Genomic DNA, 26,932 nt, shown 5'->3' with positions numbered 1-26,932 from the left:
TTCACTATCCAGAGCTCCAGCCCACCCGTCAAGTAGGCTTTCCTCCCAACAAGTCCCGCTTCTTGGGGTCCTTCGCCTTGGGTGTGAGCCCTGCTTGACGCTCACAGTCCTTCTCACTGGTGGTTGCCACCCTTAGAAGACTGCGTGAAAGAGGATGTGAGAATAGAAATTCGTACCATTTAGCTGGCATGAAGTATTTTCGCTCCGTCCATTTAGCTGTAGGCAGGAGGGAACCAGACGTCCGCAAGAGCACCTTAACTGAGTCCACGATCACCTTGTTAAGAGAGAGAGCCACTCTTGAGGGACCCGCCGCTGACAAGATGACTAATAGGCCGTGAATCACCTCTTTGACCACCTAGCCTTGGGTACCCAAGTTCGAGGCCATGCACTTTAATAAGTCCTGGTGAGCCTTGTGGTCATTTTAGGATGGTGCTACACTGATAGCCGCTAGTGCCTCATCTGGAGAAGAGGAGGAGGAGAAAGCTAAAGCCGGTTGCAAGGCCTCTGCCCCTTCATTCTATCTCCACTGAGACCTGTGAAACCTGCCCTTGAGGTTCAGCAGCAGGCTCGGCACCGGAGTCTGGGTCTGGCATCTCACAGCACAGTACCGGAGGCACTCCACTTTCCGAGTCCATCAAGTATGAATGCCTCGAGATGGTGCCCTGGCCCAGGGGAAACCCCCATGGGTTCCAGAAAGGCCATTGCATGGTTGCTGGTCCCCATGGTCCCACAGACAGAGTGCTCAGCAGCACCATAGCACCAGATGTCCCAGCAGAATAGGAAGAGAAGTAGCTTGTGCGGTCACAGCAGCGTGGAGAGTGGGACTCCAACGAGGAAAACGAGCTGCAGCAAGGAGACCATGGCAGTGCCAACCCTCTCAGTGCTGGTGACTGGTGCCGAGGAAAAACCCAAGGCCAGGCTATCAAAGGGGGTTTTCCCCTAGAGTGTGATCACAGTGTCACGCAAAACCTGGGAGAGGGTTCTCTGATGCTCATTGAAACCAGCGCTATCGAGTCCTGGATCTCTGAGGCAGTGTGAGCAGGTTTCTAGCAGCCACAAATGCCTCTGCAGTGGACAGTATCACGAATTGCCCAGTATGCTGCCTGCCTGAACTGACTTGACAGACACCACTAAGGGAAAAAATTTCAGCAAGAGTGCTCGGGGCATGCACACATCTACACTGGAATGGACATGTGCAAGTACTTGAACAATATCCTTCCTGGAATTCCGGGCCTCATTCACAACACAAATAAAAGTTAAGAACTGCCAGAGTTAAGGAGGAGTGCTTGACTTTGCAACCTTAGCATAATACTTTTACCATAGCTTTTGAGGATTTTATTTCCCAAGCTTTTTAAAAAGCAAACTCAAAAAGCAAAAATTTCATTGTGAGGAACCACACTGACCCCGACTTGAGTCATCAGCCGCATTGGGCTCTTTAGAACAATAGAACAGTCCTCTGCTGCTTGAGCTGAGTAACAGGTAACAGTAGAAGGTTGTTCTCCTTTATGTAGACCTGCCACTAGAGAGAGGGATGGGACACATACTTTGCCATTGGGTTTTCAGAGGTTTCAAGCCTCTCTCCAGTTCTTGCACATCTCTCTCTGCTGCTGCTAACCTCCTCGGCTCTGTCCCATCTCCCACCTGCTTCTATCCTCCCTCTCTGGTTCCTCCCCCTGCTCCGATCCTTCTCGCCTGCGCTTTTCCTTACCACCCCTCCTGCTACCCCCTCAAGCCTCCCCATTTCCCCCGCCCACCCCCCCATTACAGTCTTGGACAGTTCCTGGCCTTGTCATCTCCCACTCACCCACATACTCCTATCAAGTCCCCCAACCCCTGGCTCCTATCCTCTCCATTTCCCTGGATCCTGCCCTTCTTCCACCCCCCTGCTCCTATCTTTCTGCTCCCTCTACTCTTGCCCCTGCCCCCCCAACTTCTATTCCTTCCCCCCTGAACTCTTGCCCGTCGCCCCATCCTGTCTTGCATCTCTTCCCCAGTTGTTCACTTCTCTACATTCTAACCAAGCAGCTTCCTCCTTCTCCTCCATGAGCACAAGAAAGAGTCTCCCTGCTCTTCCTTCATACGCTCAGCACCAGGGTGGTCCACAGAAGCCAGGAGGTGCAATTTCAAGACAAGTCCAGCTCAGCCTCTACAACCCTGGGCTGAAGCAGGCGTAGTCATTGCACATGTGCAATTCGGTCAGCACACAGGAACTATTGGGGAGGGAGAAATTGATCATGCTCAGTATAGATGAAATCCTCAGAGAATTTAGTCACCAAAACCCTAGCAAAACTCTGCTGAGCACATGTGGACTAACATTTGTCAAAGGCTTATAATTCGGCCAAATCTCGGCAAATTATCACAGGGACAGCAAAAGGCACTTTCCTGAGATCAGAGCGACCTCCCAGCCAAATTTTATGTCAAAGCATAGAGAAGCTAGTGTTTCACAGTGAAACAGTTCTAACAATTGTTTTAACGTAGGCAAAACAACGTATTTCTCCATAACTACATTCTCAGTAACAGCTGAACTGTTTTAGCCAAAAGTTTCCACACACAAACAAATCATCAGCCTGAGGGAGACACACAGCATGGAAAATTTCAGCCCAAATCGTTTAAGTCTGGAAAAAGTTATGAGCAACTGAAAACAGCGACTTAAAATGGAACATGTCAGAAAACCATTAACTACAAACATTGGTACCTCCATGGCCTATAATTACTAATCATATTACCCTTATATCACATATAAAGACAGACACCTGCAACAGGGTAACAGACTGACAATTTCCATGTTCTCAATGTGAAAGACTTAAATGGAAGCTATGGGGATTTGAAATTTGACATTCCTGTCAGTCGTCACCAAAAGGCACAACAAACCATTTTTAAAATTTATATTCATTTCTTCTATGAAGCTGTCATGTCAGGTATGAGCCCTCCAGTTTGGAGAAGTTAAGGACATAAGTCACCAGGTCTATTTGGCAAATTTTAGCTAAGAACATTGTTGATGGTGAGGGACTATGCCACAGGCAGCAACACTAATGACATGTCCATCTAATGGTAGAGTCTTTAAAATAATATTCATAATTAGGCTTGGCAGAACTCCATTTTTATTTTTAAGCACGTTTCTAAACTTATTGGCAAATTTTCACAGTTTTAGTAAAGTATTGGAGGGGTCAAACAATTATTTAATGATATTTACCACAGATTCAAAAAGTTAAGGCTTTATAACTGTTAAAAACACAAATTCTCAACATCACATCAAAAATATCCTTAAATCTAATAATTTATTAAGGAGGACTTCTCCTACTTTGCCGATCTATAAATTTTGATTATTAATGGAAACAGTTTTTAATTAGTTGGTGCATGTATGGTGAAATTAATGTTTTTTGACATTTAATGATAAAAATTTAATCCTTCCAAGCCTATTCATAATCATCTTCATTTTCATATTTTTACACAGAAAGGTTGAGAAGTATGAAACCTCTAACCTTTTAAAAACCCAGGAGTTTTATTAACATGTATGAAAGGGAATGAAAACCTTTAGCCATCTAGTTATTAGGAAGACTGATAGCTCCATTTTTTATTCTGAGTACCCTTTAAACCTATATATATACTTATGCAGGCTAGGCTCTTAGCTGGAGTATCTTTTCTCTACCACAATCACAAAAGATGAGGCTGGATGTTGAAGTTCAGGTTGAAAGCTGTTCTACATTCTTTTTTGTATATTTTTCTAGCAGAACTCCGCCTTTTTCCAAAAAAGTTCTTGCTGTCATGGTAGGTCAGCAGGCTTCTGCTGAGCCTCCTAATGGAGACCTAAAAGTTTGCAAATGAGTAGGCCAAAAGCCTGATAAGAGTAGGGTGGAGTAGGACAGAAGTCTCCTTGCTAAAGCATTACTAGTTTGAATTGTTCAAAAATACAACCCCTGCCCCCATCATGCAGAGGTCTGGGCACAAGCATATGAATTAAAATATACATACATACATATTTTGGACTCTGGTCTCTGTTTTAGATCATCCTGAGCCTTCCACTCCAGAAAAAGATGAAGAAATATCAATTACTTTTTCAGAAATCATCAAATTCCATTCTGAAAGCCTAACAGGGAAAACAGGTTCCAAAGTGGAAGATTCTTAATTCAGACAGCCCTGCCTCCAGACCCCTCCCAATTAAATTAAGGGGCTGTTAGGATCAGCTGAAGTGCTTAGTATTAACTGCTGAAGGATTGCAAGGGCCCAGATGCAGTCAGTCAATGAGGATACCCATGTCCTAAACCCATGTCCCAAACCTAACCTGTAGGACTTTACAGGTTAAAACCCATACATTTTATTGCACAGGAAAACAAACTGGAGCAAGTGCAGATCATGGAGCAGTAGTATGATGTGAGAAGAGCTGTCAAACAAATGAATCGCCACATTCTGCAGAAGCTGAAGTTCCTGGATGGTGGTAAGGCGTAGCCCCAAATAAAGAGCATTATAGTAACACAGCGTTCAAGGAGACAATACCAGGGGTAGTTATATACAAAACTCTTTTTTTCAAGTTTGGTATTCCCCTGCTCAGGGTGCCACAAATGATTACATCATTTCTAATGCTTCATTCAATGCCCCTGAACTTTGTTTAATAAAAACTCACTAACATCAATGACTTGAGAAACATACAGAATACCAGAGTTTGTGAAACAGAGAATAAGCAAAATAACTATTTCCTTCAAAATAAATAAACAAAAACAAAATAAGGATATCAATAGTTAACATTACATTTGTAAAAATAAATAAATTATAGAACAATGTTTTGAGATAATATGTAAGAATACCTAAAGTATGCTGATGATCTGGTCATAGTGTCGCCTATGGAAACTTTCTAAAATATATGTGCCCTATTGATCAACCTTGTAAAGACAAACCTTGATTTCAGAAAGAGACCCAAAACAACCAAAACAGAGTAAAATGAAGACTTAACAAATACCTGAGGATCGTAATAAACGCATAAAATAACATGACACTGGCTATAAAAGCACTTCAAGAAAAAGCATTGTGATGGGCCTTTAACACCAAAAAGGAACCAATACCACTACTGTCACACAACCATGACAGTTCAAACCAATCCATTCTACTTTATGGGAGTGAAGTCTGAGATCCAACCTTAACTGACTCCCAACACACACACTTATGTGCACAGGAACCCCAGCAACAACACTGCAATAAAGGCAGAGCAGAATTCCCCTCCTAATAAACATAAAGAAAAGAATATTGAATTTCTGGTTTCATATCAACCAGGGCAGCAAACTCTACTCTACTCCAAAGCACCAGAGAATCAAAAATTAGATCAAAATGAAAGCCTGATCCACTCATATAGATCTCTGGTCTCAGGGCTCAACAACTCTAACTTCCTGACCACTGGAGCAAAGAATGCTACCCAAAAGCAAAAAATGCTCAAGTGCTAGACCAGCACCTAAAACACTAATATAAAAGTTATTGGGAAGAACAAATTTAAAAAAAAAAAAACACACAGCAACAAGCTCGAGGAGAATTATCATGATAGCAGAGTAGCACACAACAGTGAAATGTTGCAAAACTAAACGCATATTCCCACCAAATGCAGAACCAGCGACAAACTAGAGGTAGAAATTGAGAGGCACAAAGCACAGTGTAAATCCAGAAAGGAATGACTGTATGGCCAATGTAACAGAGGGAAGATTGAGACCGGAAGGCACTCTCTATTCCAAATTGTAGAATATGAAAAAATTCAACAAAAATTTGTCCTCAGGTTATCAGAAATCATAAAAGACTTTGCCTCAAAAAGTGATGACAAAAAACTGTCTGACCTTGGGAGAAAAAAGAGAAATGGCAAAGATGGCATTACGCTACATACAATCCGATTAAGAATGGACAATAATGACAAATGGACACAGGAATATTCTCTTCCATTAATGTCTAACTTGGAAATTCCACCCCATCCAGTCACATTCAAATTTGGTCATGATTCAGGACCTCAAAGCCTAAATATTGCTATGTACTTACCCAGAGATGAGACCACCAGCCCTAAGAAAGCTCTAATGGATGCACACCATTTTATGGTTGTTATACATATTCTGGTAGTGCCCAAATGTGATTTAGAAGTTTCCAGACACAGAGAACCATAATAGTGGTGTGAAAGACAAACATGGGCCCTGGTTCAGATCCAGTATATCAATAGCTATCTAATATGATATTCTGTCTCTGACAGTGGCCAATGCCAGATGCTTTAGAGAAAGGTGAAAGAAACCCACAGTAAGAAGATATGGGATAATCTGAGCCCATCCTCATAGATCTCATCCTAATCCTCTAATAGGCATTGTCTTCAGACCTAAAGCAAGAGGTTTAATATCCCTTCCAAAGTTTGTCATCATTGCTATAACAACTCTGAATATTCCCTATATCTATCTAGATATCAGATCCATTCATGAATTTTGATAAATTCTTAGCCCCAATTATTTACCATGGCAATGAGTTCCACACTTTAATCCCACATTGGGTGAAAAGTATATCCTATTCTCAGTTTTGAACTTCCCACCTTTTAATTGCACTGAATATCGCTGTGATATTCAAGGCCCTCCTGCTGGAGGCCTCAGGGTTCTGCCACACCCATCCCAGGAAAGGAGCAGTGCAGAGGTGGTTGTGAGGAAGCAACCAAAGGGGCTGCTGGAACGGTCGATCAGGGGCCAGGAGAACCCTATAAAAAGGAGCTACAGAACAGAGCAGCAGTTAGTTGCAGCCTGGAGCTGGAGAAGAAAGGACTGCAGGCTTGGCTGCCTGGAAGAGCAGGAGGGCCACGGACAGATCAGTCTGCTGGCAGGGACCGGGGGAGTGAGAGGCTCATGCAGGGTGGATTTGATTTAAAACATGATTTAAATCACAAGCCAGGAAGACTCAATTTAATCATGGATTTCTACATAAAAGTGCATTCTTGTTGGTTGTTACAACTTTAATACATATTCTTCACAACTCAGAGATAGAGGAGACCCAAACTGGATCTCATCTACGGCCTGCTGCCATTATAGGTTTTCCCTTCTAGTGAGAGAATAGTATGGTAGATCTCAAATCAATGAAGGGTACACACTCAGAAAGACCTCAAGACTTCTGGAATATGCGGCTCAAAGAGTTTCACTTTTGTTTCTACTGCCTGTCCCTTCCTCTCACATTTATCTCCAGACTTCTTCTCCTTGTCCAGATCTATTCTGGCACAAACAATCAATCTTCTATTCATTCAACTTTTTGAAACTTTGCACTTTTAGAGAGAGGTAAGGGATTGACTCTGTGTACACACATTTGCAGAGGGACAACAGAGTCTCTTATTTCTCACCTCTATATACTATTTATGTATGTATTTGCTGTTAACAAAAATGTTGTCTCTGGAGACACAAACCCACAGCTTGAGAACAGCAAAACTAAACATCTCTGATGGTATCTTCTAGATTGAGCACTGAGTTCCATTAGGTAGACAGAAAGATTAACCTAAATAATCTATACAGAAGCCCCTGGAATTCCATAAGATTAGGTCCCTAATCCATGAACTATTGGAACTCATTTACAAAACTTTTCTTAAACATTACATGAATATATTGTCTCATACTATAAAATTAGAATTTAAATTCCCTATTCCACGATGAGATATCTTTGAGCTATAATGTAGCTTAATTAAAACTATCTTTAGATGGGTTTTTTCCTCAAAAAGCATTTTACCAAAAAAATCCAATTTCAATAAAAAAATCCAATTTTTTTTAAATCATTGATTTTTATCCACCCTGGGCTCATGGCTGGCTGCTAGGAAGGAGCCAAGGACAGTCTGCTGGTGTGGAGCATTGAGGGAGCTCCTGGCTGTCTGCAGGAACTGAGCCTGGGGAGGATCACAGGAAGATAGCGTTTCCAGGGAGGAAGCTCTGGGAATGTGGCCCCATACCAGGGCTGGACTGGCTTAAAGACTATGCACATACCCAACCAGGATGGCTGACCCAATTACAGTCCCCTTGTTCTTAGGTTTGGGGTGGGAGAGGGAAAAAACAGAAAAGCCCAATCTACCTTCTCTATGCTATTCATTATTTATATACTTTTATCAACTCCCTTCTTATTCATCTCCTTTCTAAAATACACAATCCTGATCTTTTCAAGCTCTTTTCATACAAGAGTTTTTCCATGCCCTTGATCATGCTCATAGCTCTTTTCTAAACCCACTCCAGTTCTAAAATATCCTTTCTGAGATCAGACAGCCAGTATTGCATGAAATATTCAAGATGGGGCCACATCACTGATTTATATAATAGTATCAGTATTAATTATTCTCCAGTCCATTCCTTATGCATACTAAAATAGCTTGTTGGCTTTATGACTGCAGCTGTCCATTGAGATGTCCATGACAACATCCCAGTATTTACAGCAACACCACATACAAATGATAGCACTTTAGGCTTCAAGTTCAAGGCTTTGGTACTGATCCTCACAACCATCCACAGGAGCTATACAATTTACTTGAGGCAAAATCTACTGACCACTATACTTACCTACATGCCTCCAGCTTCCATCCAGGATACATCACACGATCCATTGTATCTTAGGGCTTGGCTGTAGACAACCACATTTGCTCCAATCCCTCAGACAGAGACAAACACCTACAAGATCTGTATCAAGCATTCTTAAAACCACAATACCCACCTGGGAAATGAGGAAACAGACAGACAGAGCAAGACGGGTACCCAGAAGTCACCAACTACAGAACAGTTCCAACAAAGAAAATAACAGAACACCACTGGCCATCACGTACAGCCCCCAGCTAAAACCTCTTCAGCGCATCATCAACGATCTACAACCTATCCTGGAAAACGATCCCCCACTCTCACAGGCCTTGGAAAGCAAGCCAATCCTTGCTAACAGACAGCCCCCCAACCTGAAGCAAATACTCACCAGCAACTACACACCACACAACAGAAACACTAACCCAGGAACCAATCCCTATAACAAACCTTGTTACCTTTTCTGTCCCCATATCTACTCTAGCGACATCATCATAGGACCCAACCACACCAGCCACACCATCAGAGGCTCATTCACCCGTACATCTACTAATGTGATATATGCCATCATGAGCCAGCAATGCCCCTCTGCCATATACATTGGCCAAACCAGACAGTCTCTACATAAAAGGATAAATCGACACAAATCAAACATCAGGAATGCTAACATACAAAAGCCAGTAGGAGAATATTTCAATCTCCCTGGACACTCAATAGATTTAAAAATAGCCATTCTTCAACAAAAAAAACTTCAAAAACAGACTTCAAAGAGAAACTGCAGAGCTACAATTCATTTGCAAACTTAACACCATCAATTTGGGCTTGAATAGGAAGTAGGTGTGGCTGGCTCACTACAAAAGAAATTTTCCCTCTCTTGGTATTGACACCTCCTAATCAATTACTGGAGTGGACCACATCCACCCGGAATCAATTGTCTTCAACACTGGTTCTCCACTTGTAAGGTAACTCCCATATCTTCATGTGCCAATATATATTTATGCCTGTATCTGTAATTTTCACTCCACACATTTGAAGTGGGTTTTTTACCCACAAAAGCTTATGCCGAAATAAATCTGTTAGTCTTTAAGGTGCCACCGGACTCCTTGTTGTTTTTCCACTAAAACAATGTAACTGATGATCGAAAACGTGAAACTAGTAAGGGAGGGAAGGAAGGAGGGAGACTTTTCTCACTTTCTGGCCCACAACTATGAACTTCACTCCCACAACACTTTAGAATGATCATGAAACTGCTGGAATGTAGGACACACTCCTTTAACTCTGCTTTTCCACAATAACCACATTCAAAACGTTATCTGTATTATACAGAAAAAAAATTCCAATTGTAAATAACAAACATTTGCCTAACTTTTGACTGTGCCCTTTTTTCCTTAGCTTTCCTGTCACTTGTAATCTTAAAAGAGTAAGCTCCTCTGGGCAGGGACCATTTCACATTATATATTTGTGCAGCACCTATCACAAAGGGACCACGATCCTGTTCAGGGCCCTCTAAGAGTTGCCAACTTTCTAGTCGCACAAAATCAAACACCCTAGCCCCGCCCCTTCCCTGAGACCCTGACCCCCCGCTCACTACACTCCCCCTCCCTTAGTGGCTCACTGTCCCCCACCCTCACTCACTTTCACTGGGCGGGGGTAGGAGTGTGGGAGGGTTTTGGGTGCTGGCTCTGGGAATGAGGAGTTTGGAGTGTAGGAGGCAGTCCAGGCTGGGGGGGTGGGGCTGAGGGATTAGGAGTGCGGGAGGGGGCTGCAGGTTGAGGCAGAGAGTTGGGGTGCAGGAAGGTGTACGGGCTCTGGGGTGGGACCAGAAATGAGGGGTTTGGAGTGTAGGAGGGGGTTCCAGTTGGGGGTGGGGTGGGGGGAGGGTTGTGGTAGGCTTACCTCAGGTTCCCAGTCAGCAGCACAGCAAGATTAAGGTAGGCTCCCTGCCTGTCCTGGCTGCATGCACCCCAGAAGCAACCAGCAGGTCCAGCTCCTAAGCAGTGAGGCCAGGAGGCTCCACACTCCGCTCTTGCCCGCAGGCACTGCCCCACCCAGTTCCCATTGGCCGGGAGTATGGAGCCGGTGCTCAGGACAGGGACAGAGTGCAGAGCTCCGTGCCCCGCCCGCCTTGGAGCCGGACCTGCTGGCCGCTTCCGGGGCGCAGCGGTGCACCAGCCAGGACAGGTAGGGACTAGCCTGCCTTAGTGCCTCAGCACCACCAACAGGACTTTTAATGGCCCACTCAGTAGTGCTGACCGGAGCCAGCAGGGTCCCTTTTCGACCAGTTGTTCCAGTCAAAAACCGAACACCTGGTCAGCCTAGGCCCTCTAGGAGCCACTGTAATACAAACATTCTAAAAACAAAATAAAATAAGAAATTCCTTCCACTTGGGAGATGGACAAAAAAGAATCCCATATGTTTCTTTTTAGAAAAGTACTACATTGTACCATTGTCATAAATATAAAGGGAAGGGTAAACCCCATTAAAATCCCTCCTGGCCAGAGGAAAAATCCTCTTACCTGTAAAGGGTTAAGAAGCTAGGATAACATCGCTGGCACCTGACCAAAACGACCAATGAGGAGACAAGATACTTTCAAAAGCTGGGGGAGGGAAAAACAAAGAGTCTGTCTGTGTGATGCTTTTGCTGGGGACAGAATAGGAATGGAGTCTTAGAATTTAGTAAGTAATCTAGCTAGATGTGTGTTAGATTATGATTTCTTTAAATGGCTGAGAAATTAAGCTGTGCTGAATAGAATGGATATTCCTGTCTGTGTGTCTTTTTGTAACTTAAGGTTTTGCCTAGTGGGATTCTCTATGGTTTGAATCTAATTACCCCGTAAGGTACTTACCATCTTGAGTTTACAGAGGTGATTCTTTTTTACTTTTTCTTCTATTAACATCCTTTTCAGAAACTGAATGCTTTTTCATTGTTCTTAAGATCCAAGGGTTTGGGTCTGTGGTCACCTGTGCAAGCGGGGTGCAAGGGTTGGGAGGATTTTGGGGGGAAAGACGTTTCCAAACAAAGCTTTCCTAATAAATAAACCCAGATAAACGTTTGGTGGTGGCAGTGGAAGTCCAAGGGCAAAGGGTAAAATAAATAGTTTGTACCTTGGGGAATTTTTAACTTAAGCTGGTAAAAGTAAGCTTAGGTGTTTTTTTCATGCAGGTCCCCACATCTGTACCCTAGAGTTCAGAGTGGGGAAGGAACCTTGACAACCATAAACTGGAATGGTGGAAAATTATGAGATGACAAATTTTACGATGACTAAGAGTAAAGTGACCCGCTGACTTTCAGCTCAGGCTTACTAGCAGAAGGTAAAAGTTCACATACCTTTTTAAGTTTTGATGTTCTACGGAGATATCCTTAATCCTCTGGTCCAGTGTTCAAATCTTCTAACTGTTCCTTTTTTCCACCTCTCCTCTTTTTTTTTTTTTTAAATGTTCTTTAAATTCCCAAGGAACTCTGTGTAAAAACAGACATTTATTTTTTCATCTATTTTACTGCACTCTTTAGTCCTTTAGAATAATTTAAACTTCAACCAGATCCTTTACATTTTCAGATTGTTTCATGTCTTCAACTGATAAAGGGCTTGGAGGAAATAGAAGGAGCAAAGATTTTTGTAATGACCAGGACCCATATTCTGCCACCGGTTTCTATACAGAACTCCAAATGAAGAAAACAGTTTTGCTTTTATATTTATATATATAATGTCACAGAATGGTTAAAATAGCTAGACTGTCTGAATTTACTGGAAGTAGAGAAGCTTATTTACATTTTTGGGGGGCATTTACATTCATTAATTTACAATAGAAGTGTGCAAAGAGCAACTCCTTATCCCATCCTCAACAATATACACAGGATGTATATATATACACACTTCCATGCTGCTCTGGCTTTACAGTAACTCATACACTGTAACACAAACACTTAAGGCTAAATTTCCTTCTCAAGATTGGAGTTTCCCTCCATAACCTCCTCTCTCCTAATGCCCTCTGCTAAGAGACAGCATTCCACCTCCTTCATTTCCTGATAAGCCAATTCACCAACATGAATCTCCAGAAATTACCCTGAACAGAGTTTTAGCATTCAGCAGAAGAGCCCTGCATTCCTACATAGGGTCTTAGAATTTGCCACTCTACTAAAGACAGACCACTTATTTAGCATACACACACCACAGTAATTGACAGAAAATTATGTATATAGATTTGTATAATTTTGAGTGTGTTTACAAACTGCATGGGACAGACATATTCAAACGGCGTGTGTCAAATATATATTACATACTTTAAGTGTTGCATAATATCACAATTATACCAAAACAAAGATAAATCTAGACTAGGATTTTCAAAGGAGCCTAAGGTTCTTATGTACCCAGCTCCCAAGTCTCCTTGGCAATCCCAGCCTAAGTGCATTTCCTATTGCTAGTTCTAGTTTAGCCATTAATTACCATCATCCAATATTTGCATTACAGAAGCACCAAAGATCAGGGACGCACAGTGCTGCTGCCTCATGCTGCTGTGCAATGGTATAAAGAGCAGAGCCGCCCCTCCTCTACTCAGTTCCTTCTTACTGGATAGACTCCAATATAGAGGGGAAGGAGGGTCATGGAATGGACATGTGCGTGTAGCACATGTCCATTCCACTGCAGGGGTCTCACAAGCAGTTTGATCGGAGTCTATCTGAATAACGATTGAAGGACTAGATGTCCAAAACTGGCATCACCTCTAGACTGTTGGGAGATGGCATATGTACTGAATATCAAACTGTGGTTCCACGAATGTCCAGAATAGTCACATGGGCTAGAAAGGCTGTAGAGGCTGCCTGCAATCTGATTGACCATGCTAGCATCCTATTCAGTGTAGTTATATTAGGCATGCCATAGCACAAATGTATACAGGAGGAAATCCACAATAAGATTCTTTGAAAAGAAACTGGAAAGGCCCTTAATTTTGTCTGCAATTGCTAAGAACAACTGCAAAGAGGGTCTAAATAGTTTAGTCCTGTCCAAGTAAAATGTTAACACCTTCCTAACATCTAATATGTGGAGTCTCTCCTCACCCTTAGAGTCTCTCTTCATCCTTGTGAGCACGAGGCTTAGGGAAGAAAGTCATCGCTCTGGCAGCATAATCCACAACACCTAATGTGGCCTAAAATTAGGTCCTGACCACCACCTTTCCCACAGCCACCACAGTCCGAAACTTGTTTCCCCTCTTCTGGCAACTTGTCCGTGCACTTTAAAACAGGGGTTCTCAAGCTGGGGGTCACGAATTATTGCATGGGGGAGGTCACGAGCTGTCAGCCTCCACCCCAAACCCCACTTTGCCTCCAGCATTTATAATGGTGTTAAATATATAAAAAGGTGTTTTTAATTTATAAGCGGTGGGTGTTGAACTCAGGGCACATCTACACTGGCAAAGTTACAGCGCAGGCAGTTACAGCGCCACTCAGAGAATGCCGAAGGAAAACCGCTGTTGTGTGTTCACACTGACAGCTGCTTGCGCAATACCATGTTCACAGTTGCAGCGCTATTTGGAACGGTGCACTATGGGTTGCTTTCCCACAGAGCACCTCTTTCTCTTCTGCTCCAAAGACTTGTGGGAAGGCGGAAGGCACTGCAGGGCATCCTGGGTCCTGTCCCAATGCCTGTGATGCATTGTTTCGCATCCCAGCAACCCCTGCGCTTCCATCCACATTTGGCACCATCTTTCAACTGTTCGTTTACTGTGCGCCCTGCCCTGCCTCTTTCTGGCTGCAGGAATGGATCCCATGCTGTTGACAAGAACGCTGTTTGCACTGACCAGCACATCACGAGTCGCAGTGGAGTTATTCCTTAAACAAAGGCAAGAGGAGTGCGACACGGATCTCACCACGCGTAGTAGCTACGACAGGAGATTTCTTGTGGCATTCACAGAGGTGTAGACCACAGTGGAATGCCACTTTTGGGCTTGGGAAACAATCACTGAGTGGTGGGATCACATCATGACACACGTCTGGGATGACGAGCAGTGGCTGCAGAACTTGCACATGAGGAAAGCCACATTCATGGGACCATGTGATGAGCTCGCACCAGCCCTGCGGCACAAGGACACAAGAATGAGAGCTGTGAAGAAGCGCTGGAGAAGCGCATGGCGATTGCACCATGGAAGCTGGCTACTCCAGACTGCTCCTTATCAGTTGCTAACGAGTTCGGAGTGGGAAAATTGACCGTTGGAGTCGTGTTGAGGCAAGTGTGCAGGACCGTTAATCACATCCTGCTCTGAAACACCGTGACTCTGAGCAACATGCATGAGATTGTGGATGGCTTTGCACAAATGGGCTTCCCTAACTGTGGAGGGGCGATAGATGGCGCACACATTCCAATTCTGGCACCAGACCACCTAGCCAGAGAGTACATTCATTACAAGGGGTATTTCTCAATGGTTCTCCAGGTGTTTGTGGATCACCGTGGGCGTTTCACAGACATTAACACAGGCTGGTCCAGAAAGGTGCATGATGCACGGATCTTTCAGGAACACTGGCCTGTTCAAGAAGCTGCAAGCAGGGACTTTCTTCCCAGACCAGAAGATCACCATGGGGAAAGTCGAAATGCCCACTGTGATCCTGGGATACCCTGCCTACCCCTTAATGCCGTGGCTCATGAAGCCAAACACAGGGCAACTTGACAGCAGCAAGGAGCGGTTCAACAATAGGCTGAGCAAGTGCAGAATGACTGTGGAGTGTGCATTCAGATGTTTAAAAGTCCGCAGGCGATGCCTGTATGGGAAGCTAGACATGGCCGATGACAATACTCCTATGCTTATAGCTGCTGTGTGCTCCATAATATTTGTGAAGGGAAGGGTGAAAGGTTCACTCATGGCTGGACCACAGACGCTCAGCGCCTGGAGGCTGAGTTTTGGAACAGCCGGAGACTAGGGCTATTAGCGGGGCTCAGCGTGGGGCCATAAGGATCAGGGATGCTTTGAGGCAGCAATTTGAAGCTGAAAGCTACTAATATTTGTTGCTATGCTCAGGATTTCAGTGCTTGTAATGCTAGGAGGTGATTGGTGCACAAGATGTAAGAAGGGGCCTTAACATAGCTGTATGTTTGACCTTGTGCTTGACCATGCATTAGGGCTGCACTAGGGATGCTGTGTTGGTGAGTATCTGAGTGTCTGTTGTGGGGACAGTTTGTCCGTGTGCTTGATTGGTTGTTTGAAAAGTGTGAATTGGGAGTGCTTTGTTCCAGGTGAGCCTTGAATGGCCCTGACTGTTATAAAAAGCAAGGCAGCTGCGAACCAGCTGAGCAGCAAACAGCAGAGAGGCTAACAGAGGGAGTTTGCCCGGGATCTCTCTGAGGGCTAAGGGCTGCATTAGGGAGGCTGTGTTGGTGAGTATCTGAGTGTCTGTTGTGGGGACAGATTGACAGTTTGACCGTGTGCTTGACTGCTTGTTTGAATACAGTCAAACACGTGGCTCTGAGAAGAAGGATAAAGGAGTTTCAAGAAAAGGAGTACTTGTGGCACCTTAGAGACTAACCAATTTATCATGAAAGCTTATGCTCAAATAAATTGGTTAGTCTCTAAGATGCCACAAGTACTCCTTTTCTTTTTGCGAATACAGACTAACATGGCTGTTACTCTGAAAGGAGTTTGAGGCGCAAGTGGTGTTCTCGTCCATCCTCCCCGTGCAAGGAAAAGGCCTGGGTAGAGACTGTCGAATCGTGGAAGTCAATGAATGGCTATGAAGGTGGTGCCGGAGAGAAAGCTTTGGATTCTTTGACCATGGGATGGTGTTCCAAAAAGGAGGAGTGCTAAGCAGAGACAGGCTCCACCTAACGAAGAGAGGGAAGAGCATCTTCGCAAGCAGGCTGGCTAACCTAGTGAGGAGGCCTTTAAACTAGGTTCACTGGGGGAAGGAGACCAAAGCCCTGAGGTAAGTGGGGAAGTGGGATACTGGGAGGAAGCACGAGCAGGAGAACTTGAAAGGGGAGGGCTCCTGCCTCATACTAAGACAGCAGGACAAACAGCAAATTATCTCAAGTGCCTATACACAAATGCATGAAGCCTGGGAAACAAGCAGGGAGAACTGGAAGTCCTGGCAAAGTCAAGGAATTATGATGTGATTGGAATAACAGAGACTTGGCGGGATAACTCACATGACTGGAGTACTGTCATGGATGGATATAAACGGTTCAGGAAGGACAGGCAGGGCAGAAAAGGCGGGGGAGTTGCACTGTATGTAAGAGAGCAGTATGACTGCTCTGAGCTCAAGTATGAAACTGCAGAAAAACCTGAGTGTCTCCGGATTAAGTATAGAAGTGCGAGCAACAAGGGTGATGTCGTGGGAGTCTCCTATAGATCACCGGATCAGGGGATGAGGCGGACGAGGCTTTCTTCCGGCAACTCACGGAAGTTACTAGATCGCATGCCCTGATTCTCATGGGTGACTTTAATTTTCTTATGGGAGACTTCAATCACCCTGATATCTGCTGGGAGAGCAAAACAGCAGTGCACAGACAATCCAGGAAGTTTTTGGAAAGGGTAGGGGACAATTCCTGGTGCAAGTGCTGGAGGAACCAACTAGGGGCAGAGCTCTTCTTGACCTGCTGCTCACAAACTGGGAAGAATTAGTAGGGGAAGCAAAAGTGGATGGGAACCTGGAGGCAGTGACCATGAGATGGTCGAGTTCAGGATCCTGACACAGGGAAGGAAGGAGAGCAGCGGAATACGGACCCTGGACTTCAAAAAAAGCAGACTTTGACTCTGTCAGGGAACTGATGGGCAGGATCCCCTGGGAGAATAACATGAGGGTGAAAGGAGTTCAGGAGTGCTGGCTGTATTTTAAAGAATCCTTATTGAGGTTACAGGGACAAAGCATTCCAATGTGTAGAAAGAATAGTAAATATGGCAGGCAACCAGCTTGGCTTAACAGTGAAATCCTTGCTGATCTTAAACACAAAAAAGAAGCTTACAAAAAGTGGAAGATTGGACAAATGACCAGGGAAGAGTATAAAAATATTGCTTGGGCATGCAGGAGTGAAATCAGGAAGGCCAAATCACACCCGGAGTTGCAGCTAGCAAGAGATATTAAGAGTAACAAGAACAGTTTCTTCAGGTATGTTAGCAACAAGAAGAAAGTCAAGGAAAGTGTGGGCCCCTTATTGAATGAGGGAGGCAACCTAGTGACAGAGGATGTGGAAAAAGCTAATGTACTCAATGCTTTTTTTGTCTCTGTCTTCACTAACAAGGTCAGCTCCCAGACTGCTGCACTGGGCAGCACAGCATGGGGAGGAGGTGACCAGCCCTCTGTGGAGAAAGAAGTGGTTCGGGACTATTTAGAAAAGCTGGACGAGCATAAGTCCATGGGGCTGCATGCGCTGCATCCGAGACTGCTAAAGGAGTTGGCGGATGTGATTGCAGAGCCATTGGCCATTATCTTTGAAAACTCATGGCGATCGGGGGAGGTTCCGGACGACTGGAAAAAGGCTAATGCAGTGCCCATCTTTAAAAAAGGGAAGGAGGAGGATCCTGGGAACTACAGGCCAGTCAGCCTCACCTCAGTCCCTGGAAAAATCACAGAGCAGGTCCTCAAGGAATCAATTCTGAACCACTTAGAGGAGAGGAAAATGATCAGGAACAGTCAGCATGGATTCACCAACGGCAAGTCATGCCTGACTAATCTAATTGCTTTCTATGACGAGATAACTGACTCTGTGGATGAAGGGAAAGCAGTAGACGTGTTGTTCCTTGCCTTTAGCAAAGCTTTTGACACTGTCTCCCACATATTATTGCCAGCAAGTTAAATAAGTATGGGCTGGATGAATACACTATAAAGGTGGATAGAAAGCTGGCTAGATTGTCGGGCTCAAAAGGTAGCGATCAATGGCTCCATGTCTAGTTGGCAGCCGGTATCAAGTGGAGTGCCCCAACGGTCGGTCTTCGGGCCGGTTTTGTTCAATATCTTCATAAATGATCTGGAGAATGGCATGGACTGCAACCTCAGCAAGTTTGCAGGTGACGCTAAACTGGGAGGAGAGGTAGATATGCTGGAGGGTAGGCAGAGGATACAGAGGGACCTAGACAAATTGGAGGATTGGGCCAAAAGAAATCTGATGAGGTTCAACAAGGACAAGTGCAGAGTCCTGCACTTAGGAAGGAAGAATCCAATGCACCGCTACAGACTAGGGACCGAATGGCTAGGCAGCAGTTCTGCAGAAAAGGACCTAGGGGTTACAGTGGAAGAGAAGCTGGATATGAGTCAACAGTGTGCCCTTGTTGCCAAGAAGGCCAATGGCATTTTGGGATGTATAAGTAGGGGCATTGCCAGCAGATCGAGGGACGTGATTGTTCCCCTCTATTCGACATTGGTGAGGCCTCATCTGGAGGAGTGTGCCCAGTTTTGGGCCCCACACTAAAAGAAGGATGCGGAAAAATTGGGAAACGTCCAGCGGAGGGCAACAAAAATGATTAGGGGACTGGAACACATGACTTATGAGGAGAGGATGAGGGAACTGGGATTGTTTCGTCTACGGAAGAGAAGAATGAGAGGGGATTTGATAACGGCTTTCAACTACCTGAAAGGGGGTTCCAAAGAGGATGGATCTAGACTGTTCTCAGTAGTAGCAGATGACAGAACAAGGAGTAATGATCTCAAGTTGCCGTGGGGGAGCTTTAGGTTGGATATTAGAAAAAACTTTTCCACTAGGGGGTGGTGAAACACTGGAATGCATTACCTAGGGAGGTGGTGGAATCTCCTTCCTTACAAGTTTTTAAGGTCAGGCTTGACAAAGCCCTGGCTAGGATGATTTCGTTTGGGATTGGTCCTGCTTTGGGCAGGGGGTTGGACTAGATGATCTCCTGAGGTCCCTTCCAAACCTGATATTCTATGATTCTATGTAAGTTGCTTTCCAATGCTCTTTTTGCTTTATGTAATAGAATAAAGATTGCCTTCAAACACACACACACACTTTTTTATTGAAAGACAACAACCAGAGGAGAGAGTCAAACAAAAAAATTCATCAGGAGAGGAGGAGGATGGTGGGGGGGGGAATAGAGAGTCTCAAGAGGAGGAAGGGTCCCAGGACAGCTACAGATTTGTGTATGTCAAGGGGTCATCCCCAACCTTCTCCTTTGAAATACGATGCAGTGGGTGCTGTACTTCAGCAGGGCCAAAGTGCAGATGGATGGGTGAGTGCAGTGGGTATTGGGAGTCCACATTGCTGGACTTTGAAGAGGGAGAAGTGGAATGCTGAGGATAGTGTGTGGAGCCAGGAGGTTGATAAGAGTGCGTTGGCGGGGTGTGGGAGGCACATGGGAAAGAGTTTTGCGAAAGCGGCTGCTTCATAACCTCATGCATAAAGTCCTCCTTAGTTTGTCTTGGACACTTTCTAGTTCTTCGTAACTATTCTGCCACCAATAAAGAGGGAGGCGATGCTCCCCAGGTCATCTCTGTGAAGTTTAAATGCAACATTTTACAGATGCAGTATTATTTGCAACACAACCCTGTTTCAGTGCTTTAAAACACAGCCAGTACTCACACACCTGACACTAACTGGCTGACTCTGGGCATGCACACATAAGCCACAAGACCCCCAAAATGGTAAGTAGCCGCAGTGGCAGGGTAAATCACTGCTCCCACTGTGTGGGGTAGGGGGGCTGATAATGATTCCTGTCCCCACACTTTCCACAGGAGGTGATCATTTTGGAAGGTATCTCGCTGCTGAGGGTGAGCAGGGAATCAAGGGAGGGTTTTCTCCAAGCCTGCGGCTTCCACCTTGGCCCCTATGCAGCTAGCCTGTGCACAGCTACAGTCCCCGCCCCCCGTGACAGCGCCGTGGGAAAGTTACCGTTCATGGGGCAAGAAACAAAGCAGCTCTGCCGAGGAACCTGCAGGAGCAGATCACCAAGTATCTCAACAAGAATTTCCTGGAGATGTCTGAGGGAGATTCCTGTGAAGTGAGAGAGTGTATCAACAGCCTGTTCCACCGCTCAAACTAGGCATGAATTGGGAGCGAAGCCTGCTTTCTGCAACCCTCCTGCCACCACCAACTCACTTCAACAATTCACAAAATCAGATCCTCTTACCAAGGGCCTCCTCTCCTGTTTGTGCTTTGCCTAGATCCACCTGCTATGAATGGCTAGGCTCCTCCAGGGTAGAAAAGAGCTCCTGACTGCATGCATCTCTGGCCTCCGAGTCATCCTCTGCCTCTGGTTCACCCTCCCCCTCTTCATCCAAGATTGCCTCCTCCTGGCTCGGCCCACTCTCGACTGGCAATGAAGCCAACGAAGTATCCACAGGGGACTTCGCAGTGGAGGTGGGGTCACCACTAAGTATCACGTCCAGCTCTTTGTAAAACCGGCAGCTCTTGGGCGCAACACCAGAGCGGCGGTATGCCTCCCATGCCTTGTGGTAGGCGTTCCCCAGCTCCTTCACTTTGACCCTGCACTGCAATGTGTCCCAGTCATGGCCCTTTTCTATTATCCATCTAGAAATCTTTCCATAGGTGGTATAATTCCGACTGCTGGAGAGCAGCTGTGACTGCACTGTCTCCTCTCCCCAAATACCGATGAGGTCCAGCAGCTCGGCATTTCTCCAAGCGGGCGATCACTGGGTGCACGGAGCAGGCATGGCCACCTGGAAAGATGCGCTGAAACCACTGCACGCATCACTGAGCCAACAGGAAGGGGACTTTCAAATTTGCAAAGGAATGTATGGGGTGGGGCTGACTGTTGGTCACCTGAGGGCAGGGCAGTAGAGTTCAAACTGTTGACCAGAGAGGTGAGAACAGGCATTGTGGGACACTTGCTGTAGGCCAATCACCGCGCTGTAATCACCACGGTGTCTACAATGGCACCGCAGTGCTGTACCCACAGCGCAGAAAGCTCCACACCTCTCGTTGAGGTGGTTTTTTTACAGCGCTGCAACTATACAGTTTCTGCGCACTAAGTGGCTTGGCCGTGTGTACACCTCAGGAGTTACTGCGCTCAAAGCTGCTTTACTGCGCACACCTCAGGAGTTACTGCGTTCAAAGCTGCTTTACTGCGCACAAACTTGCCAGCGTAGACAAACCCTCAGAAGTTTGCTATGTGAAAGGGGTCACCAATACAAAAGTTTGAGAACCACTGCTTTAAAACATTGTCCCAGAAGGAGAAATCATAACGTCGCAGCAAAGCCTGCTGATTAGTCATCTGGGGGTGTACTTCAGCACTTGAATAAAGTTTCCTTCCAAAAAGATCAGGCTTTCATCCTTTTATTTTAAAGCAGATGCTTGCTGATACTCTTATTGACAGCTGAAACCACCTGTCAAGGTTCCTTCCCCACTCTGAACTCTAGGGTACAGATGTGGGGTCCTGCATGAAAGACCCCCTAAGCTTATTCTTACCAGCTTAGGTTAAAAAATTCCCCAAGGTACAAACTTTGCCTTGTCCTTGAACCCTATGCTGCCACCACCAAGCATGTTAAACAAAGAACAGGGCAAGAGCCCACTTGGAGACATCTTCCCCCCAAAATATCCCCCCCAAGCACTGCACCCCCTTTCCTGGGGAAGGCTTGATAAAAATCCTCACCCATTTGCATAGGTGAACACAGACCCAAACCCTTGGATCTTAAGAACAATGAAAAAGAAATCAGGTTCTTAAGAAAAGGATTTTAATTAAAGAAAAGGTAAAAGTATCACCTCTGTAAAATCAGGATGGTAAATACCTTACAGGGTAATCAGGTTCAAACATAGAGAATCCCCCTAGGCAAAACCTTAAGCTACAAAAAGATACAAAAACAGGAATATACATCCCATTCAGCACAACTTATTTTATCAGCCACTTAAACAAAAGGAAATCTCATGCATTTCTAGCTAGATTACCTGCTAACAAGTTCTAATACTCCATTCCTGTTCTGGTCCCAGCAAAAGCATCACACAGACAGACAGACCCTTTGTCCCCCCCCCCCCCCCCACCTCCAGCTTTGAAATTATCTTGTTTCCTCATTGGTCATTTTGGTCAGGTGCCAGCGAGGTTATCTTAGCTTCTTAACCCTTTAAAGGTACCAAGATTTTATAGTTCTATATACAGAAAGGTGGTTACCCTTCCCTTTATATTTATGACACCACCTAAGACCCCAGGGGAGAAGGCATGAAATGTTCAAACCCCTGCAAAGGAACATAATACCCACTCATTTCTTTCAGCTGTAGGTGACAGGAAAAATGCAGTTTGACACAGCATTTTAGTGGGCTCCAGAATAATTTCACTTATTGAAAGTGCAGCTTGAGAAGTTCCCACTGATCCCAAGTTATCACCTAATCTGTGAGTCCTCTCTTGAACCCCTTCCACCTGAATATCTAAGGCAAAAGCCACCCTCTTTAGAAGGTCCTGGTGGCTCTATAATCAGACAGTGGAGGTACAGAACCCTTTGACACAACAGTCTCATCTGGTAATGAGGAAGAAGCCAAGGCAGTCTGAGATGGAATTCCCTCCAATTCTTCCAAGGGGGATTTTACAGAAACAGATAGCTCCTGTTTGGCACTGAGCCCGGTACTGGGAGCAACTTCTTGCAGGTCTTGACAACACCTACTGGAGGATGTAGAGCGAGGAGATGGCAAAGATGATCTAGAAGCAGGAGGAAACTCCCAAGGGTTCCAATATAACCATTGATATGGCCCCAAAACCATTTTCTTTCTAACATAAGAACAGCCGTACTGGGTCAGACCAAAGGTCCAACAAGCCCAGTATCCTGTCCTCTGACAGTGGCCAATGGCAGGTGCCCCGGAGGGAATGAACAGACAGCTTATCATCCAGTGATCCATGCCCTGTTACCCAATCCCAGCTTCTGGCAAACAGAGGCTAGGGACAACATTCCTGCCCATCCTGGTTAACAGCCATTGATGGACCTATCTTCCTAACCAAGAGTGTCTACCAGCTGGTCATCATGGAGCTTCCACTGGATATCAGGGTGGAAACTCTTCAGAGGAAAGTGGTGGCTTACATGGCATGACCATGACACATATGAACCCACTTATAAATTAGATAATGAACCAGAATCATCCAACCAGGGAAGTGCAGCTTCTGTTGGTGTCTGGAATCCAGGGAAGATGGCATCAGTGAAATCATTGACTGTTTACCTATCAACAGCAGCATACAATGGAGGCACCACAGTAACTGCTGGTGCCCGCTGAACCATAGATTTTCTCCAGTAGCCAGAGAATCCTCATGAGTACCAAGCAAGAAGACTCCTGTATTGCCAGTGAAGTCAGCACCAAGAGGCTCAGCAGACCATGTGTTGCAGCATATGCTTCAGGTGTTGTCAGCATCGGTACAGACTCCTGCTGCTGCTGAGGCAACAAAGACAGCACCACAGAGCTAGGTGGTGCTGCCCTAGAGGTTGATCTCAATGGCACAGCATCAGACTCAATGACCTTGTCTGAGGACCTGCATGCACCAGGGCATAACTCAGCCTTACGTGCACTCTACCCTTTTTCTCCACATGCTTACTGGATTTCGGTGCTGTGGACCTCGATCTCTTAGACACGGAATCTTTTGATGTTGTCTTCTGACAACAGACGTGCTCCGTACACACTGATGGTGGACACATGGCTGCCTCCCTTAGAAGGTCTTTTAATCTGAGCTCCTGGTCTCTTCTAGTTCTGGGCTTAAAGTTCCTTCAGGTTTGGCACCTCTCTCTGACGTGAGCTTCACCTCAGCACATCAAGCACCTGAAATACAGGTCACTAACTGGTATCGGAATCTTGCAAGCACCACAGGGCTGGAAGCCTGGGAAAGGAGGAATGTCCTAGCACCGGACTCTGGTACCCAAACAGCAGGAATCACAGAGTACAAAAAATACAGCAGAAAAAGGAAACTTCATTTATCCTATTACTAAAACTATCATCAAGTACAACTATATACACAACACTAACAATAAGAGAAAACTTGCAATAGCAAGGAACAACTCCCCAAGAACCACCATGGACAGTAAAAAAGAACTGAAGAGGTCTGGGAACGGCTCTACTCTTTTTACCATTGAACAACAGCATGAGGCAGCACAGTACGCATACACAACTCCAGCAAGTATCTCTGAGGGAAAAATCTCCCACTGAACATGCACACACCTGAAGTGGAATGGACTCGTGGTATCATTCAAAGAAGATTACCTTCTTAGCAGCAGCATTTTAATGGACTTAAGGGAAAGAAGGTTGCAGGTAGCAAAACCAGAGAACAGGAATACATGGAATCATAGGGTTAGAAGGAACCGCAAGGGTCATCTAGTCTAACCCTCTGCCAAGATACAAGAAAAAAAATTAAGAATTGTGAGGCACATAGATACTGTGGTAATGGAGCCCATGTAAGTACTTAGAATAGCTAATTAGAGGAGGTTGCAGGAGTTAAAATACAAGATAAGGTCCTAGACCACAGCTTAAGTGGAGTGGGAAGTGATGCTGGTTCTTACAAATATTATGTATGAAAAAGAGACAAGACTTGGACATAGCCTGGTGCATAGGTGTAGATGCAAGCTAAACTGATGTGCTATATTTAGACGGATATGAAAGTGTCCACTTAAAGTTTTACCAGTTTAACATTATACTTTTAGTTAAATTGGTTGAACTTTATTGTTTAGACAGCTGGTGTGAATGGGAGGAGAAAGTGTTGTACATTGTGCCAGAGAGAGGGTGAACAGACTGTTTTACAGTTCTGTGCAGATTCTTTTTAGAAAACTAATAGTAGAGATGCACCTCATTTGAAAATCGTTAGGACACAAAGGGCTATAGGACAGGAGCTGAGATCTAAATAGACAATATTCAATAATCCTTTCAGGTAACACTGTTACACTACAGCAACTAAACACCATTTTATTGTGGAAAAAGTGTGGAACTCCCATTTCTAACTGACCAAAAATAGAAAACACTCTAGAAATGATACTTATTTTACAGGCATAATGGAGTACTAGCAGCTGTACAACACATAAGGAAAAGAATATATAGGCAAAGGTTGTGAGCATTACAAAAGTCGCCACCACTGGAACGGGCATCTACTCTGGATGCAGACGCCCTTGCTAGAAGCCCCAACTGCAACTGAGACCCCACTGTGGCAGGCACGGTACAGACACACACAGAGTAAGAGACAGTCTGTGCACCCAAGAGTTTACAAACACGAGTTTGTTTCCAGCTCCCACATCACAAATATATTTCATATATTTCAAAAAAAGCCACCAAACCACGATTAGACGAGAAAAAAAAGTTACTTACCTGTACAGTAACTGTTGTTCTTTGAGATGTGTTAAAGGATGGGGCCACCCTGATCCCCTTTCAGTTCCTTCACACAGGAATCTTGATGCCATTAGACTCTGAAACAGCAGGGAAGTAGGGTGGTTCATGGAATATATACTAGCACAACACATCCAAAGAACAGTTACTGTACAGGTAAGTAACCTGTTCTCTCTCCTTCCAGCAATTGCACACATATATATTCCACTTCAGGTGATTTCCAAGCAGTACTCCTTAGGTGGCAGGAAATTCAGAGTTTATTTGGTTGGACAAGGAACGAAATACAGATTCCCCAAAGTCTGCATCAGCTCTGGAAGCTACTCTGAGGGCATAATGTCTAGCAAAAGCACTTCAAATGTCCACGTTTTGGATGTTATTCAAAAAGGCCACAGAGACACCTTGAGCTCTGATGGAATGAGCAATTTTCTCTCAAGAGGTGATACATTAGTCAGACTGTAACAAGACTTGATACAGATCAAAATTATATGTGCATAAACTGCTTGGTCTCTCATTCTTTCTGCATATACAATATAAAAAATTGACAGAGAAATCATTTGCTTCAGATGGATTTTAGTTAAAAATGGAGTGTGGGGTCTCAAAAAACTCTCTTTGTGAAAGACTGCATAAGAAGTCTGAGTTTAAGCCAGAAGTGACCACAAGATCTAATCTGACCTCCTAAATATCACAGGCCACCACCATCACCCACCCACAAACTAAACCCGACAACTGAAATTAGACTAATGCATTACAGCCCACAAGAAACTAAACGATTATCTGCCACAGGCAGAGAATAGGAGGACCTGAGGTGCATCAGTGCTCGAGGCCCGCGTAATGGCAGGGAAATGATTAACATATCTGACATAGATCCAGATAATCCTGGCAAATAACCCATATACATATGCTCCAAAGGCAGGCAAAAAAACTCAAAGTCTCGGGGAAAATTCCTTCCCAACCCCACATATAGCGATGAGTTAGACCATGAGCATGTGAGCAAGAACCATGCAGCCAAGCACCTGAGAGAAAGAACGCTTGACGCGACCTCGGAGGTTGACCCTCCCCACCCACTATCCTATCTCCAGCTGTGGCCATCCCTGACGCTCCAGAGAAAGCACGAAAAAACCCCTCCCAGAATGCAGGAGTGAGAGGAGGGGATTCCTTCCTGATGCTGCC

General features: G+C 44.9%; 1 protein-coding gene across 7 annotated transcripts in view; it reads right to left on the bottom strand.

The window, feature by feature from the left end:
* FER (FER tyrosine kinase) overlaps positions 1 to 26,932 on the bottom strand; it is a 436,379-nt gene that overhangs the window by 389,456 nt on the left and 19,991 nt on the right. For 6 of the 7 annotated variants that reach the window (XR_007356596.2, XR_007356597.2, XM_048849499.2 and 3 more), the window contains exon 2: positions 11,863 to 11,994. The gene's annotated coding sequence lies outside the window, so the exon portion shown is untranslated. Of the gene's footprint in view, positions 1 to 11,050; positions 11,132 to 11,862; positions 11,995 to 26,932 lie in introns of all 7 variants that reach the window. The other variant, XM_048849501.2, reaches the window with a different exon arrangement.

Source organism: Caretta caretta, chromosome 5, assembly GCF_965140235.1.
Source record: "Caretta caretta isolate rCarCar2 chromosome 5, rCarCar1.hap1, whole genome shotgun sequence".
Taxonomy (NCBI): Eukaryota; Metazoa; Chordata; order Testudines; family Cheloniidae; genus Caretta; species Caretta caretta.
This window is presented reverse-complemented; position numbering and strand designations above follow the sequence as displayed.